The sequence below is a fragment of the Hemiscyllium ocellatum genome, chromosome 46, assembly GCF_020745735.1.
Source record: "Hemiscyllium ocellatum isolate sHemOce1 chromosome 46, sHemOce1.pat.X.cur, whole genome shotgun sequence".
Classification (NCBI taxonomy): Eukaryota; Metazoa; Chordata; class Chondrichthyes; order Orectolobiformes; family Hemiscylliidae; genus Hemiscyllium; species Hemiscyllium ocellatum.
This window is the reverse complement of record NC_083446.1, coordinates 2,770,056-2,786,906: the sequence shown is the minus strand read 5'-3', so window position 1 is coordinate 2,786,906 and position 16,851 is coordinate 2,770,056.

The window sequence follows — 16,851 nt, the reverse complement described above, 5'->3', positions numbered from 1 at the left end:
TAACCCCGTGTAGAGAGAGTTTTACACTGTATCTAAACCCCTGTAGAAGCAGTTTACTCTGTCTCTAACCCCATGTAGAGGGAGCTTTACTCTGTATCTAACCCCGTGCTGTCCCTGTCCTGGGGAGTGTTTGATGGGGGGACAGTGTAGAGTGAGCTTTACTCTGAATCTAACGCCGTGCTTTCCCTGTCCTGGGGGTGTTTGATATGGGGACAGTGTAGAGGAAGCTGTACCCTGTATCTAACCCCATGCTGTCCCTGTCCTGGGACTGTTTGATGGGGGGACAGTGTAGAGTGAGCTTTACTCTGAATCTAACGCCGTGCTTTCCCTGTCCTGGGGGTGTTTGATATGGGGACAGTGTACAGGGAGCTTTACCCTGTATCTAACCCCATGCTGTCCCTGTCCTGGGGAGTGTTTGATGGGGGGACAGTGTAGAGTGAGCTTTACCCTGTATCTGAAGCCGTGGTATGAAGATTTTAACAGCGAGGTAAGAGGCCCTTCAGCCCCTCCCATCTGTGCTGGCCTTTAAACACTGGGTGATTCTCCAGTCATGTCCCAGCCGGGGGCCCATAGCCATGATCTCTGTGAGGTCTCAAGGGCTGGCCAAATACTTCAGCAATGTTTTGTGGGTCTGCGCTTCTCCCAGACTCTCAGGCACTGCCAGAGTCTCCCTCCGAGGGGAACCATTCTTCACTGAACCGCCCCATCCCAGATAGCATCCTGGGGGATCACCTCTGCACACCCTCCATATCATTCCTTTAGGGGTGGCACGGTGGCTCAGTTGTTCCCGGCGCCAGGGACTCGGGTTCGATCCCACCCTCAGGTGTCCGTCTGTGTGGAGTTTGCACATTCTCCCCGTGTCTGCGTGGGTTTCCTCCCGCAGTCCAAAGGTGTGCAGGTTAGGGTGGATTGGCCATGGGAAATTGTCCCATAGTGTCCAGGGATGTGCAGGTTAGGGTGGATTGGCCATGGGAAATTGTCCCATAGTGTCCAGGGATGTGCAGGTTAGGGTGGATTGGCCATGGGAAACTGTCCCATAGTGTCCAGGGATGTGCAGGTTAGGGTGGATTGGCCATGGGAAATTGTCCCATAGTGTCCAGGGAGGTGCAGGTTAGGGTGGATTGGCCGTGGGAAATTGTCCCATAGTGCCCAGGGATGTGCAGGTTAGGGTGGATTGGCCATGGGAAATTGTCCCATAGTGTCCAGGGAGGTGCAGGTTAGGGTGGATTGGCCGTGGGAAATTGTCCTATAGTGCCCAGGGATGTGCAGGTTAGGGTGGATTGGCCGTGGGAAATTGTCCCATAGTGTCCAGGGATGTGCAGGTTAGGGTGGATTGGCCATGGGGAATTGTCCCATAGTGTCCAGGGATGTACAGGTTAGGGTGGGTTGGCCATGGGAAATTGTCCCATAGTGTCCAGGGATGTACAGGTTAGGGTGGATTGGCCATGGGAAATTGTCCCATAGTGTCCAGGGATGTACAGGTTAGGGTGGGTTGGCTTTGGGAAATTGTCCCATAGTGCCCAGGGATGTGCAGGTTAGGGTGGATTGGCCATGGGAAATTGTCCCATAGTGTCCAGGGATGTACAGGTTAGGGTGGGTTGGCTTTGGGAAATTGTCCCATAGTGTCCAGGGATGTGCAGGTTAGGGTGGATTGGCCGTGGGAAATTGTCCCATAGTGTCCAGGGATGTGAAGGTTAGGGTGGGTTGGCTTTGGGAAATTGTCCCATAGTGCCCAGGGATGTGCAGGTTAGGGTGGATTGGCGGAAATGGGGAATTGTCGGGTTACAGGGATCGGGTGGAGAGGGGGTGGAAGCTCTTGGGTCTGAAAGATGCCAAATGGAATAAGCGCAAGGTTCAAAAAGAAATGGGAATACACGATGAATTGGCAGGAGGCACGGAAAAATCCAAAGGACCTTGGTGTACACACCCATAGATCCTCGAAGATAAATGGATCAGGTCATTAAGCACGCATGATTGTTCCAGGCACTGAATACAACAACAGGCAGGCTCTGACAGTGCGGTAAATAACATCGCTCAGACACCAGCTGCAGGACTGGCTGCTGTGCTGGGCTCCCTGCTACACAGTCATGGAAGCCCTACAGTGTGCCAACAATCCCTTCGGCCCATTGAGATCACACTGTCCCTCCAAACAGCATCAGCCACACCACCCCAACATTGATCTCGGTAATCCTACATTTCCCATGGCCAACCCACCCTAACCTGCATATCCCTGGGCACTATGGGACAATTTCCCATGGCCAACCCACCCTAACCTGCACATCCCTGGACACTATGGGACAATTTCCCACGGCCAACCCACCCTAACCTGCACATCCCTGGACACTATGGGACAATTTCCCACGGCCAACCCACCCTAACCTGCACATCCCTGGACACTATGGGACAATTTCCCACAGCCAACCCACCCTAACCTGCACATCCCTGGGCACTATGGGACAATTTCCCACGGCCAATCCACCCTAACCTGCACATCCCTGGGCACTATGGGACAATTTCCCATGGCCAATCCACCCTAACCTGTACATCCCTGGGCACTATGGGACAATTTCCCATGGCCAATCCACCCTAACCTGCACATCCCTGGACACTATGGGACAATCTCCCATGCCCAATCCACCCTAACCTGCACATCCCTGGGCACTATGGGACAATTTCCCATGGCCAATCCACCCTGACCTGCACATCCCTGGGCACTATGGGACAATTTCCCACGGCCAACCCACCCTAACCTGCACATCCCTGGGTACTATGGGACAATTTCCCATGGCCAATCCACCCTAACCTGCACATCCCTGGGCACTATGAACAATTTCCCATAACCAACCCACCCTAACCTGCACATCTTTGGACTGTGGGAGGAAACCCACGCAGACACGGGGAGAATGTGCAAACCCCACACAGACAGACACCTGAAGGTGGGATCGGATCCGGGTCCCTGACACTGGGAGGCAGCAGTGCTAACTACTGAGGTATTGTGTCAGGACCTTGGTGAGACCGCACTTGGCCTACTGTGTTCAGTTTTGGTCACCTTATCACAAGAAGGATGTTATTAAACTGTGGAGAGTGCAGGAGAAATTTACAAGGATGGGGCCTGGCCTCCAGGGTCTGAGTTACAGGGAGAGGTTGGACAGGCGTGGACCTTTCTCTTCAGAGTGTTGGAGGCTGATGGGGGACCTTATCAAGGTGTGTAAGACCATGAGAGGCAGGGATAGGGTGAATGCACTCAGTGTTTTTCCCAGGGTTGGGGAACCGAGGACTAGAGGGCATCAGTTTAAGGTTAGAGGGGAAAGGGAACCCGAGGGGTAACATTTTTACCCAGAGGGTGGTACGCATTTGGAATGCGCTGACAGTGGAAGGGGTTGGGGCGGGTAGATTAACAACATTTCAAAGGCTTTTAAGCAAATACGTGGATAGGAAAGGATTAGAAGGAGATGGGCCAGGTGTAGGGAAATGGGGGTTAATGTGGATGGATGTTGGGGTTAGCAGGGACCAGTGTGGGGCCGAAGGGTCTGTCTCAATAACTCTACGGCTTGTTCTGGCTGCCTCCGCTGCACTCCCCTCAAGCTGGGATACTGAGGCATCTCCTCGGGAAATAAAAACCCCCAACTAGCTCCTTCTCCAGCTGTGCAGACTGCTACTGATCACACCGGTAGGAACTCTGCAGGCCCCAGGCCTCCATCCCCACTCTGCCACTGAGGAAACCCCTGGGTCGTCCCCTCGGAACCTACCGAGCACCAGGGTCAAAGGTGCTAGGGTCAGAGGTGGAGGGACAGAGTGGGCGTGATGCTCTGGGTTTCGGGAGTGGGCTGCAGTGGGTCACTGAACGTGGCTGCACACTGACAGACACGAGACTACTGTCTCACCGGGAAGGGCGGGTGGTCTCGATAACAGGCGCTAGTCAGGAATTCTGTCAGCTAGCCACACACGACGCTGGGTACGTTCGCTACCAATGCTAGCCCGCCAATCAGTCACCACCACACTTCGTCCCAGCCCAGACTTCCAGCTCTCACACTCTCACCAGCTGTGAGGACAGAGGGAAGGAACAGCGAGAGACGGGAGGGAGGGCGAGGAAAGGAGGGCAGGGGAGGTGAGGGGAAGAGTGCCGGGGAAGAGGGGATTTAACAGACCCAGGGCACACCCCCCTCCCAAATGGTGGAACGTTGTGACTGCGGAAATACTGGAGGGGCTGGGACCAGAGGAAATGACAGAGTTAGGGAGGGGGTGTAGGGGCTGGAGGGGGGTTACAGAGATAGGGAGGGGGTGTAGGGGCTGGAGGGGGTTACAGAGATAGGGAGGGGGTGTAGGGGCTGGAGGGGGTTACAGAGATAGGGAGGGGGGTGTAGGGGCTGGAGGGGGTTACAGAGATAGGGAGGGGGGTGTAGGGGCTGGAGGGGGGTTACAGAGATAGGGAGGGGGTGTAGGGGCTGGAGGGGGTGACAGAGATAGGGAGGGGGTGTAGGGGCTGGATGGGGTGACAGAGATAGGGAGGGGGTATAGGGGCTGGATGGGGTGACAGAGATAGGGAGGGGGTGTAGGGTCTGGAGGGGGGTTACAGAGATAGGGAGGGGGTGTAGGGGCTGGAGGGAGTTACAGAGATAGGGAGGGGGTGTAGGGTGGAGGGGTTGACAGAGATGGGGGGTGTAGGGGTGGAGGGGTTGACAGAGATAGGGAGGGGGTGTAGGGGCTGGAGGGGGTTACAGAGATAGGGAGGGGGTGTAGGGTGGAGGGGTTGACAGAGATGGGGGGTGTAGGGGTGGAGGGGTTGACAGAGATAGGGAGGGGGTGTAGGGGCTGGAGGGGGTTACAGAGATAGGGAGGGGGTGTAGGGGCTGGAGGGGGTTACAGAGATAGGGAGGGGGTGTAGGGACTGGAGGGGGTTACAGAGATAGGGAGGGGGTGTAAGGGCTGGAGGGGGTTACAGAGATAGGGAGGGGGTGTAGGGGCTGGAGGGAGTTACAGAGATAGGGAGGGGGTGTAGGGGCTGGAGGGGGTTACAGAGATAGGGAGGGAGTGTAGGGGCTGGAGGGGGTTACAGAGATAGGGAGGGGGTGTAGGGGCTGGAGGGGGTTACAGAGATAGGGAGGGGGGTGTAGGGGCTGGAGGGGGGTTACAGAGATAGGGAGGGGGTGTAGGGGCTGGAGGGGGTTACAGAGATAGGGAGGGGGGTGTAGGGGCTGGAGGGGGTGACAGAGATAGGGAGGGGTGTGGGTGCTGTTGGAAGTGATAGAGAATTGCAACCCTCAGTTAGGTTCCAGTCTGTAACTCCCTCCCGGGGTATCTGTTATTCTGTATATAAACCCCCCCGAAGCCCTGGATTAGATTCCAGTCTGTAACTCCCTCTCTCTGGTATCTGTAGTCATGCCCTGTCGTTTATTTTCCCAGTGTAGTCACTGCCCAGCCCAGTCTGCCTGTTTCTGTGCTCGCATTCCCGGAGGTGGTAGTGTTTGGAGGCGATTGTTACTGGGTGTGAGATCAGCCTGCCTGGTTTTTCAGCTCCAGCTCTCTACATCCTGCTGCTCCGTGCTGTTGACAAGTTTTGTTCCTGATCCGCTCCCCAAGGATGGAGGTCCCGGGAGGGGAGATGGGGAGTCCGCATCTTCAGGCTCAGCTGGTACCTGTTACTCCTCCCCAAACTCCTCTCCCCCTCACCCCCCCCGACATCAAACAGGTTTTGTCCCAGTGTCAGTCATCATGGGGGGGTGTGGGGGGGGGGGGGAGAACACAGGCTGAGGGTGGGGGCACGGTAACGGGGGTGGGGACAGAGTTTCAGGTTGGCGGAAGGTTCCAGATGGGTACCAGGGCTCAGAGACAGACCTGTCCCATCGAGCAATGGGTTACCATGGAATACCAGATTCCACCCCCCCACCCCAACCCCGTCTCGCCACCCTCCCCAATCCGGGCACAGAAAGTGGGTTCGAGGCTCAGCATTGGAAATTAGGAATAAACTCTCTCTCCCTCACCCACTCACCATCTCTATCTCTGCCCCCTCTCTCTCTCTCTCTCTCTCTCTCACACACACTGCCCCCTCTCTCACCATCTTTATAACACACTCTCTCCCACTCCATCTCTGCCTCTCCCCTCTCTCACTGTTTTATCCCTCCCCTCTCTCTCCTTCTCTCTCTCTCCCCCTCTCTCTGTATTTCTCTCTCCCCCTCTCCCTGTGCATCTCTGCTCTCTCCCTTTCTCTCTCTCCCTCCCTCTCCCTCTCTCTGCATCTCTTCTCTCTCCCTCTCTCTCTGCATCTCTTCTCTCTCTCCCTCTCTCTCTGCATCTCTTCTCTCTCTCCCTCTCTCTCTGCATCTCTTCTCTATCCCTTCTCTCTCTCCCTCTCTGCATCTCTTCTCTCTCTCTCTCTCTCTCCCTCCCTCTCTCTCTGCATCTCTTCTCTATCCCTTCTCTCTCTCTCTCTCTGCATCTCTTCTCTCTCTCTCTCTCCCTCTCTCTCTGCATCTCTTCTCTCTCCTTCTCTCTCTCTCCCTCTCTCTCTGCATCCCTTCTCTCTCCCTCTCTCTCTGCATCCCTTCTCTCTCCCCCCCTCTCACGGCTGCCTTCCCTTCCCTGTCTCTGCAGCCCTCTCCTCTCCCCCCTCTGCCTTTATCAATCCCTCCTTCTCTCTCTCTCTCACACCGCCACGATCCCACCTTCCTCCCTCTCCTCTCCCTCCCCCCCTCCCCCTCACCTCTCTCTCTCTGCCTTCATCCCTGCTGCCCTCCATCTCTCTCGCTGAGTGCTGCCCCCACCCCTGGTAATTGAGGTGGGGGGGACGGTTACTGCTGAAGTGCTGATCTCCTACCTGTTGTCGAACCGCTCCCTCAGAGGGAGGGGTGGGGGTGGTCCTGCCCAGTTGTCGAGGATGGAGGTTGTTGGGGGAGGTCGATATTGGGGGAAGGAAGACTCTGACCCACTCCAAGGAACAACCGTTAGCCCAGGAGGCAGATTTTGCGAGACTTCAGATTCTCCATGGTGCTATCTCTCTCTCCCTCTCTCTCTCTCTCTCTCTCTCCGTTGGTAAACTGGAGATTTCTTACACCTGCTTTGGGAATGGACAGAGAAGAGAGAGAGAGAGAGAGAGAATGCAAGATTTCACCCAGGTGAGGTGTTTGAGGAACAGAGCCAGACCAGGCGCACAGACACAGAAACAGAGAGGGACAAGGAGGTAGCTCTCTAAGCCCTCCCTCACACACACACACACACACACACACAGAGTGTTGGCTCGGGTCTCTCAGACAGAGTTGCACGCCTCCAGCCGCTGTCTCAGAAATCTCACCCCACGCACCAGCTCCACACAGAACCTGCCTCCCCGCGCTCTCTCTCTCTGACGGACAGCACGCTGCTGAGAGTGGTCAGCCCCCTGGCAGCATCTGGAAACAGAGAGAGGGAGAGAGCTGGGCACAGGGGGGTTAACACATCTCAGGGAAACGGTGAGGAGGGCTGATCTTCGGAACAGATCCCTCCTGTGTCTCTCTCTCTCTCTCTCTTCTCCTCCTCTCTCACACTGAATGATCAGACACACATATACACACCACAGAGAGAGAGAGAGAGAGAGGGAGTGTGAGAGAGAGCGATATAGAACACAGCCTCTTAAAAGGGCAATGTTCCTGTTTGCAGGTATGGGTTCCACACACCAAGATCAAACCTCAGTCCTTCCTGCTCTGACTGGGAACTACCATAGCCCCCCTCCCCCTCCCCCTCCCCACTGTATCACCCTCCTCTCCCCACTGTATCACTCCCCCTCCCAACTGTATCACTCCCCCCTCTCACACACACACACAATAAACCACTCAGCAACTTGAGTTTCAAACATCCTGCATTATCTGTCCCTCTGTGTCTCTATCCCTCCCTCTGTCTCTCTATCCCTCCCTCTGTCTCTCTTCCTCCCTCTGGCTTTCTATCTGCCCCTCCATCCCTCCCTCTCTGTCTGTACATCTGTCTCTCTATCCCTCTGCTCTATCTGTCCAATTGCCTCTCCATCCCCTCCGTCCGTCTATCTCTCCCTCTCTGATCGCTCTCCTTCATTTTATATTTTTCTTTTCCCTGTCATTCTCTCTCTCCCCACATTCTCTGCCTCCCTTTCTCACTCCCTTTCTACAGTCTGTCTCTCTCTGGTTTCTGTCTGTGTCCCTCCCTCTCTGTCTGCTTGACTCTTTGTCTCTCACTGTCTGTCTGTCTCTCTCCCTCTCTGTCTCTCCCTCCCTCTAAGTTTTCTCTCTTTCTGTCTATCTCTCGCTGATTTTCTCCCTCTCCCTCTCAGTCTCCACACCTTGCTCCATCTGATTCTCTCCCCCTCTGTCTCTTACAGCGTCTCTCACTCTCTCTCTTCCTGTCCTTTCTCTCGATATTCTCCCATTCTTCGCTTCCAATCGTGTCCCTGATTCACTCTCTGCGCCATCTCTCTCTCTCTCTCCTTTGTCACCATATCCCAATCCTGTCTTCCTGCCTGCACCCCCCTCTCTCTCTGTATCTTTCCCTGTCATAGGGACATCAGGACATTCGAACCTGCCCTGACATTCAATACTATCTCAGCTGAGTGATTAATTAAACCTCATCTCCTGAACACTGGACCCCAGCAATGTTCCACGGGGATAGGTTCGGGGTCCATTTTTTTTGTCGTTTATGATAAATGAGAATTTAGAAGGTTCGCAAGTTTATGGATGACATCAACATTGGTGGTATAGTGCACAATGAGGAAGGTTATCAAAGGTTACAGTTGGGCTAAGGGGTGGCAATGGGGTTTAATTTGGATAATCGAACATGGGCAGGGCTTATACAGTTAATGGTGGGTGGTGTTGTAGAGCAGAGGGACCCAGGGGGTTCAGGTACATGATCCTCTGACCCAGGGGGTGCAGGTACATGACCCTGTGAAGTTTGTGTCACAGGGGGACGGGGGTTAATGAGACGTTTCGCACTCTTACCTTCATTGCTCAGACCTTTGAGTACAGGGAGTTGGGGAAGGTCATGTTGGGGTTGTACAGGACATTGGTGTAGCCTCGTCTGGAACACCGTGTCCAGTTCCGGTCTCCCTGTTACAGGAAGGATATTATTAAACTGGAGAGGGGGGTCAGGAGAGATTTACCAGGATGTTGCCGGGTATGGAGGGGTTGGGTTATAGGGAGAGGCTGGATAGGCTGGGAGAGTTTTCACTGGAGCGTAGAGGTGACCTTATAGAGGTTTATAAAACCATGAGGGGCCTGGGTAGGGTTAATGGGAGGTGTCTGTTCCCCAAGGTGGGGGATTACAAGACACGTTTTTAAGGTGAGAGGGGAGAGATTTTAAAAAGACCTGAGGGGCAAATCTTTTACCCAGAGGGTGGTCTGTGTGTGGAGTGAACTTCCTGAGGGAGTGGTGGGTGGGGGTACATTTGGATAAGGACCTGGATAGGAAAGGGTTGGAGGGGGATGGGCCAGGAGCAGGCAGGTGGGACTAGTTTAGTTTGGGGTTAGGGTCGGCACGGGCTGGTTGGGCCGAATGGTCTGTTTCCGGGCTGTAATCAGAAATCCGTCAATCGCTATCTTAAACACACTCAAAGTCTCTCTATTATAAAATAGTGGGCATCAAGTCCTGCTGTCAGCGACAGGTCAGGCTGCCAATTGACCCATTTTTCCCGGCTCTCCAGTTTCTGTCTGTCAGTCAGGCATTAAGTCATCTCTCTGACCAGTCTCTGGGGAGGGGGGATAGCTGTCCTAATTCCACAAAAATCTAAGGCCCTCAATGCTTTTCTTATCAGGATGAGATCTCTGGGTGGGATCGGTGGGGTCAGACAATTTCTTATCCCGTGCGTTTTAATATGTTTTAACCAGCCTCCTGCAGGGGGACTTTAGCAAAAGCTTTATGAAAACCTAACTATAGTACGTCCATTCACTCTCCTTTGTCATTTTTCAAGAATAAAACCTCCCACAGGTTTGTCAAACATGGCTTCCCGTTCCCAGTTCCACACTACGTCCAATCAGATTATCTGCCCGTGCGTCCCTCTCTCTATCGCTCTCCCCAATATTCTCTTCACCATCTTTCAACAAAATACTGGGGGGAGGGTTCAGCTGTACGGAAAGTTATAAAAATATAATTAAAGTAAAGGAGGTCTCAGCAGAGGTTAGAGTTGAAAATGTGTTGCTGGTTAAAGCACAGCAGGTCAGGCAGCATCCAAGGAACAGGAAATTCGACGTTTCGGGCATAAGCCCTTCATCAGGAATGAATTAGAGAAATCAGCAGAAGTTATTCAAGTTACCAGAGCGAGTCACAGGACTGAGGTTGGGGACAGGGTCAAAGTTAGATTAGATTCCCTACAGTGTGGAAACTGGCCTTTCGGCCCAACAAGTCCACACCGACCCTTTGAAGAGTTAGCCAACCAGGCCCATTCCCTACGATACTATATTTACACCTGACTAATGCACTTGACCTACACATCCCTGATAGTGAGGGTTGAAACGGTTTGTATCTCAGGTTGAGGTTTTGGATGTAGGTTAGCGCGCTGAGCTGGAAGGTTCATTTTCAGACGTTTCGTCACCATACTAGGGAACATCATCAGTGAGCTTCTGGTGAAGCACTGCTGGCACGGCCCACTTCCTAGTTGTATGTTGGGGTTTCCTTGGGTGGGTGATGTCACTTCCTGCGGTGATGAATCCATGGCCAATCCACCCTAACCTGTACATCCCTGTGCACTATGGGACAATTTCCCATGGCCAATCCACCCTAACCTGCACATCCCTGGGCACTATGGGACAATTTCCCATGGCCAATCCCACCCTAACCTGCACATCCCTGGGCACTACGGGGACAATTTCCCATGGCCAATCCACCCTAACCTGCACATCCCTGGACACTATGGGACCATTTCCTATGGCCAATCCACCCTAACCTACACATCCCTGGGCACTATGGGACAATTTCCCATGGTCAATCCACCCTAACCTGCACATCCCTGGGCACTATGGGACCATTTCCTATGGCCAATCCACCCTAACCTGCACATCCCTGGGCACTATGGGACAACTTCTCATGGCCAATCCACCCTAACCTGCACATCCCTGGGCACTATGGGACAATTTCCCATGACCAATCCACCCTAACCTGCACATCCCTGGGCACTATGGGACAATTTCCTATGGCCAATCCACCCTAACCTGTACATCCCTGTGCACTATGGGACAATTTCCCATGGCCAATCCACCCTAACCTGCACATCCCTGGGCACTATGGGACAATTTCCCATGGCCAATCCCACCCTAACCTGCACATCCCTGGGCACTACGGGGACAATTTCCCATGGCCAATCCACCCTAACCTGCACATCCCTGGACACTATGGGACCATTTCCTATGGCCAATCCACCCTAACCTACACATCCTGGGCACTATGGGACAATTTCCCATGGTCAATCCACCCTAACCTGCACATCCCTGGGCACTATGGGACCATTTCCTATGGCCAATCCACCCTAACCTGCACATCCCTGGGCACTATGGGACAACTTCTCATGGCCAATCCACCCTAACCTGCACATCCCTGGGCACTATGGGACAATTTCCATGACCAATCCACCCTAACCTGCACATCCCTGGGCACTATGGGACAATTTCCTATGGCCAATCCACCCTAACCTGCACATCCCTGGGCACTATGGGACAACTTCCCAGGGCCAATCCACCCTAACCTGTACATCCCTGGGCACTATGGGACAATTCCCCATGGCCAATCCACCCTAAGCTATACATCCCTGGGCACTATGGGACAATTTCCCACGGTCAATCCACCCTAACCTGCACATCCCTGGACACTATGGGACAATTTCCTATGGCCAATCCACCCTAACCTGTACATCCCTGGGCACTATGGGACAACTTCTCATGGCCAATCCACCCTAACCTGCACATCCCTGGGCACTATGGGACAATCTCCCATGACCAATCCACCCTAACCTGCACATCCCTGGGCACTATGGGACAATTTCCTATGGCCAATCCACCCTAACCTGTACATCCCTGGGCACTGTGGGACAATTTCCCATGGTCAATCCACCCTAACCTGTACATCCCTGGGCACTATGGGACAATTTCCCACGGTCAATCCACCCTAACCTGCACATCCCTGGACACTATGGGACAATTTCCCATGGCCAATCCACCCTAACCTGTACATCCCTGGGCACTATGGGACAATCTCCCATGACCAATCCACCCTACCCTGCACATCCCTGGGCACTATGGGACAATTTCCTATGGCCAATCCACCCTAACCTGTACATCCCTGGGCACTGTGGGACAATTTCCCATGGTCAATCCACCCTAACCTGTACATCCCTGGGCACTATGGACAATTTCCCACGGTCAATCCACCCTAACCTGCACATCCCTGGACACTATGGGACAATTTCCCATGGCCAATCCACCCTAACCTGTACATCCCTGGGCACTGTGGGACAATTTCCCATGGTCAATCCACCCTAACCTGCACATCCCTGGGCACTATGGGACAATTTCCCCATGGTCAATCCACCCTAACCTGCACATCCCTGGGCACTATGGGACAACTTCTCATGGCCAATCCACCCTAACCTGCACATCCCTGGGCACTATGGGACAATCTCCCATGACCAATCCACCCTAACCTGCACATCCCTGGGCACTATGGGACAATTTCCTATGGCCAATCCACCCTAACCTGCACATCCCTGGACACTATGGGACCATTTCCTATGGCCAATCCACCCTAACCTACACATCCCTGGGCACTATGGGACAATTTCCCATGGTCAATCCACCCTAACCTGCACATCCCTGGGCACTATGGGACCATTTCCTATGGCCAATCCACCCTAACCTGCACATCCCTGGGCACTATGGGACAACTTCTCATGGCCAATCCACCCTAACCTGCACATCCCTGGGCACTATGGGACAATTTCCCATGACCAATCCACCCTAACCTGCACATCCCTGGGCACTATGGGACAATTTCCTATGGCCAATCCACCCTAACCTGTACATCCCTGTGCACTATGGGACAATTTCCCATGGCCAATCCACCCTAACCTGCACATCCCTGGGCACTATGGGACAATTTCCCATGGCCAATCCCACCCTAACCTGCACATCCCTGGGCACTACGGGGACAATTTCCCATGGCCAATCCACCCTAACCTGCACATCCCTGGACACTATGGGACCATTTCCTATGGCCAATCCACCCTAACCTACACATCCCTGGGCACTATGGGACAATTTCCCATGGTCAATCCACCCTAACCTGCACATCCCTGGGCACTATGGGACCATTTCCTATGGCCAATCCACCCTAACCTGCACATCCCTGGGCACTATGGGACAACTTCTCATGGCCAATCCACCCTAACCTGCACATCCCTGGGCACTATGGGACAATTTCCCATGACCAATCCACCCTAACCTGCACATCCCTGGGCACTATGGGACAATTTCCTATGGCCAATCCACCCTAACCTGCACATCCCTGGGCACTATGGGACAACTTCCCAGGGCCAATCCACCCTAACCTGTACATCCCTGGGCACTATGGGACAATTCCCCATGGCCAATCCACCCTAAGCTATACATCCCTGGGCACTATGGGACAATTTCCCACGGTCAATCCACCCTAACCTGCACATCCCTGGACACTATGGGACAATTTCCTATGGCCAATCCACCCTAACCTGTACATCCCTGGGCACTATGGGACAACTTCTCATGGCCAATCCACCCTAACCTGCACATCCCTGGGCACTATGGGACAATCTCCCATGACCAATCCACCCTAACCTGCACATCCCTGGGCACTATGGGACAATTTCCTATGGCCAATCCACCCTAACCTGTACATCCCTGGGCACTGTGGGACAATTTCCCATGGTCAATCCACCCTAACCTGTACATCCCTGGGCACTATGGGACAATTTCCCACGGTCAATCCACCCTAACCTGCACATCCCTGGACACTATGGGACAATTTCCCATGGCCAATCCACCCTAACCTGTACATCCCTGGGCACTATGGGACAATCTCCCATGACCAATCCACCCTAACCTGCACATCCCTGGGCACTATGGGACAATTTCCTATGGCCAATCCACCCTAACCTGTACATCCCTGGGCACTGTGGGACAATTTCCCATGGTCAATCCACCCTAACCTGTACATCCCTGGGCACTATGGGACAATTTCCCACGGTCAATCCACCCTAACCTGCACATCCCTGGACACTATGGGACAATTTCCCATGGCCAATCCACCCTAACCTGTACATCCCTGGGCACTGTGGGACAATTTCCCATGGTCAATCCACCCTAACCTGCACATCCCTGGGCACTATGGGACAATTTCCCCATGGTCAATCCACCCTAACCTGCACATCCCTGGGCACTATGGGACAACTTCTCATGGCCAATCCACCCTAACCTGCACATCCCTGGGCACTATGGGACAATCTCCCATGACCAATCCACCCTAACCTGCACATCCCTGGGCACTATGGGACAATTTCCTATGGCCAATCCACCCTAACCTGTACATCCCTGGGCACTGTGGGACAACTTCCCATGGCCAATCCACCCTAACCTGTACATCCCTGGGCACTATGGGACAATTCCCCATGGCCAATCCACCCTAAGCTATACATCCCTGGGCACTATGGGACAATTTCCCACGGTCAATCCACCCTAACCTGCACATCCCTGGGCACTATGGGACAATTTGCCACGGCCAATCCACCCTAACCTGCGCATCGCTGGATTGACCCAGTCTGATGGAAACACCCAATGTAGGTCAATTAATTGCCCATCAGTTTAATAAATGAAACCAAAATATTTTGCCAAGGTACCCTACAGGAGGCAGTGATATAAGGTCAGAGCCCCTGGTGTTCAGGACAAGGTCCCAGCAGGAAGAGAGGATTGGCTGGCTGGCAGAGAGTGGGGGGTGAAAGGGTATTAGTCAGGATGGCAGCCAGTGACGAGTGGAGTTCCACAAGGGCTCGGTGTTGGGACCCTGAGTGTTCACGTTACACATGGACAATCCCGATGAAGGAACTGAGGGCATTATTGTTACCAGAGATTGGCGGAGAGACGGGAAGTGTAAAGGAGGGAGGGAGGGAGGCTGCAGACGGAGCTAGGACAGGCTGGGGAGGGGGCAGGGAAAGAATTGGCAGATGGAGCGCCGTGTGGGGAAGTGTGTGGTTACCCAGTTTGGCCGGAAGGATAGAGACACGGCCCGTTTTCGAAAGGGGGAAATGTGAAGCACAGAGAGACTTGGGAGTCCTGGTTCAGGATTCTCTCAAGATGAACCTGCAGGTTCAGTTGGCAGTCAGGAAGGCAGCGTTAGCGTTCATTTCAAGAGGGCTAGAATACAAGAGCAGAGACGTCCTGCTGAGGCTGTCCAAGGCTCTGGGTCAGGCCACCTTTGGAATATCGCGAGCAGTTTTGGGTCCTGTTTCTGAGAAAGAATGTATTGGCGTTGGAGATGGGGGGGGCATGCGTGCTGAGGGGGTTTACAGGAATGATCGGGGGGGGGGGGGATGAAGGGCTTGTCACATGCGGAGTGGTTGGGGCCTCTGGATGGAGTTTAGAAGGATGGGGGCAGGGACGGGCGAATCTGATTGAACCTGACAGAATACTGAGGCCCCTGGATTGGGGGGGACACACGGGGAAGATGTTTCCATCGGTGGGAGAGACCAGGAGCTGAGGGCACAGCCTGAGGGTGAAGGGGGTGACCCTTTCGAACCGAGATGCAGAGGAGGGATCTCTTCAGCTGGAGGGTTGGGGACTCTGTGGAAGTCATGACCACAGAGGAGATGGGAGGACACATCACTGAGTGTATTTGAGAGAGTGATAGAGAGGGTCTTGATTAGTGAGGGGGGAAATCAAAGAGTTATAGGGAGAGGGATCAGCCATGATCGAATGGTACAGAGACTCGATGGGCCGAATGGTCTATTTCTTACTGTCTTATGGTCCATACCTCTCACTGCCTCTCTATCTCTCACTCTCTCTCATTCTGTTAGTCCTTTTCTCTCTGTCTTCACTGACTAGATTTGATTCCCGATCTATATTTCTCTAGCTCTCACTCTCGGTCTCTTAGCTGCTCTCTCTCCCATTTACTCTCTCTCTCTGTTTCTCCCTCTCTGTTCCGCTCTTCTGTCTTACTGTCCCTCTCTCCTCTTCTTCTCTCTCTCCCCTCTCGATCCCTCTATCTCTGTCCATCCCTGTCCCTCTGCTAGCTGTCTCATCTCTTTCTGTCTCTATCTATCGCCCTCTCTCTCTTTGTCTCCCCTCATCTATCGCTCTCTCTCTCTCACTCTTAATCATCTTTTCTCTGTGTCTCTCCCCATCTCCCTCTCTCACACTCTCTCCATCTAGAGCTGCCTAACTCTCTCTATCCCTCTCTCTCACTCCCTCCCTTTCTCTCTGTATCCCTCCCTCCCTGCCTCTTTCTCCCCTCCTCTCTCAAACACCACCTTCCTCGCCTTCACTTCATCCGTTGTTCTCTCTAGCCCCGCATCTCTCTCTCTGTCCCCCACTGCCCCATATTCTCCCTCTATCCCACCCCTCTCTCTATCAATCTCACCACTTCTCCTCGTCCCTCGCTCGCCCCCACCAGACACAGTGCCTCCTGATCCTGAGGGGAGGGGAGGGGAGGGGAGGGGGTATGTCCTGACCTCGCTGACTCTGTGGGGTTGGGGTGGGAGGGGAGGGGAGGGGTGGGTTTCTGAAGTTAGACCCCTACCCATCCCACAGCCCGGGGTTACACTATCCCAGTGCCCCCTGGTGTCGTGCACCTGGACCCATTCACGTCCTCCAAAAACGTCCCTTCACCCCCCCTACATCTCTCCTC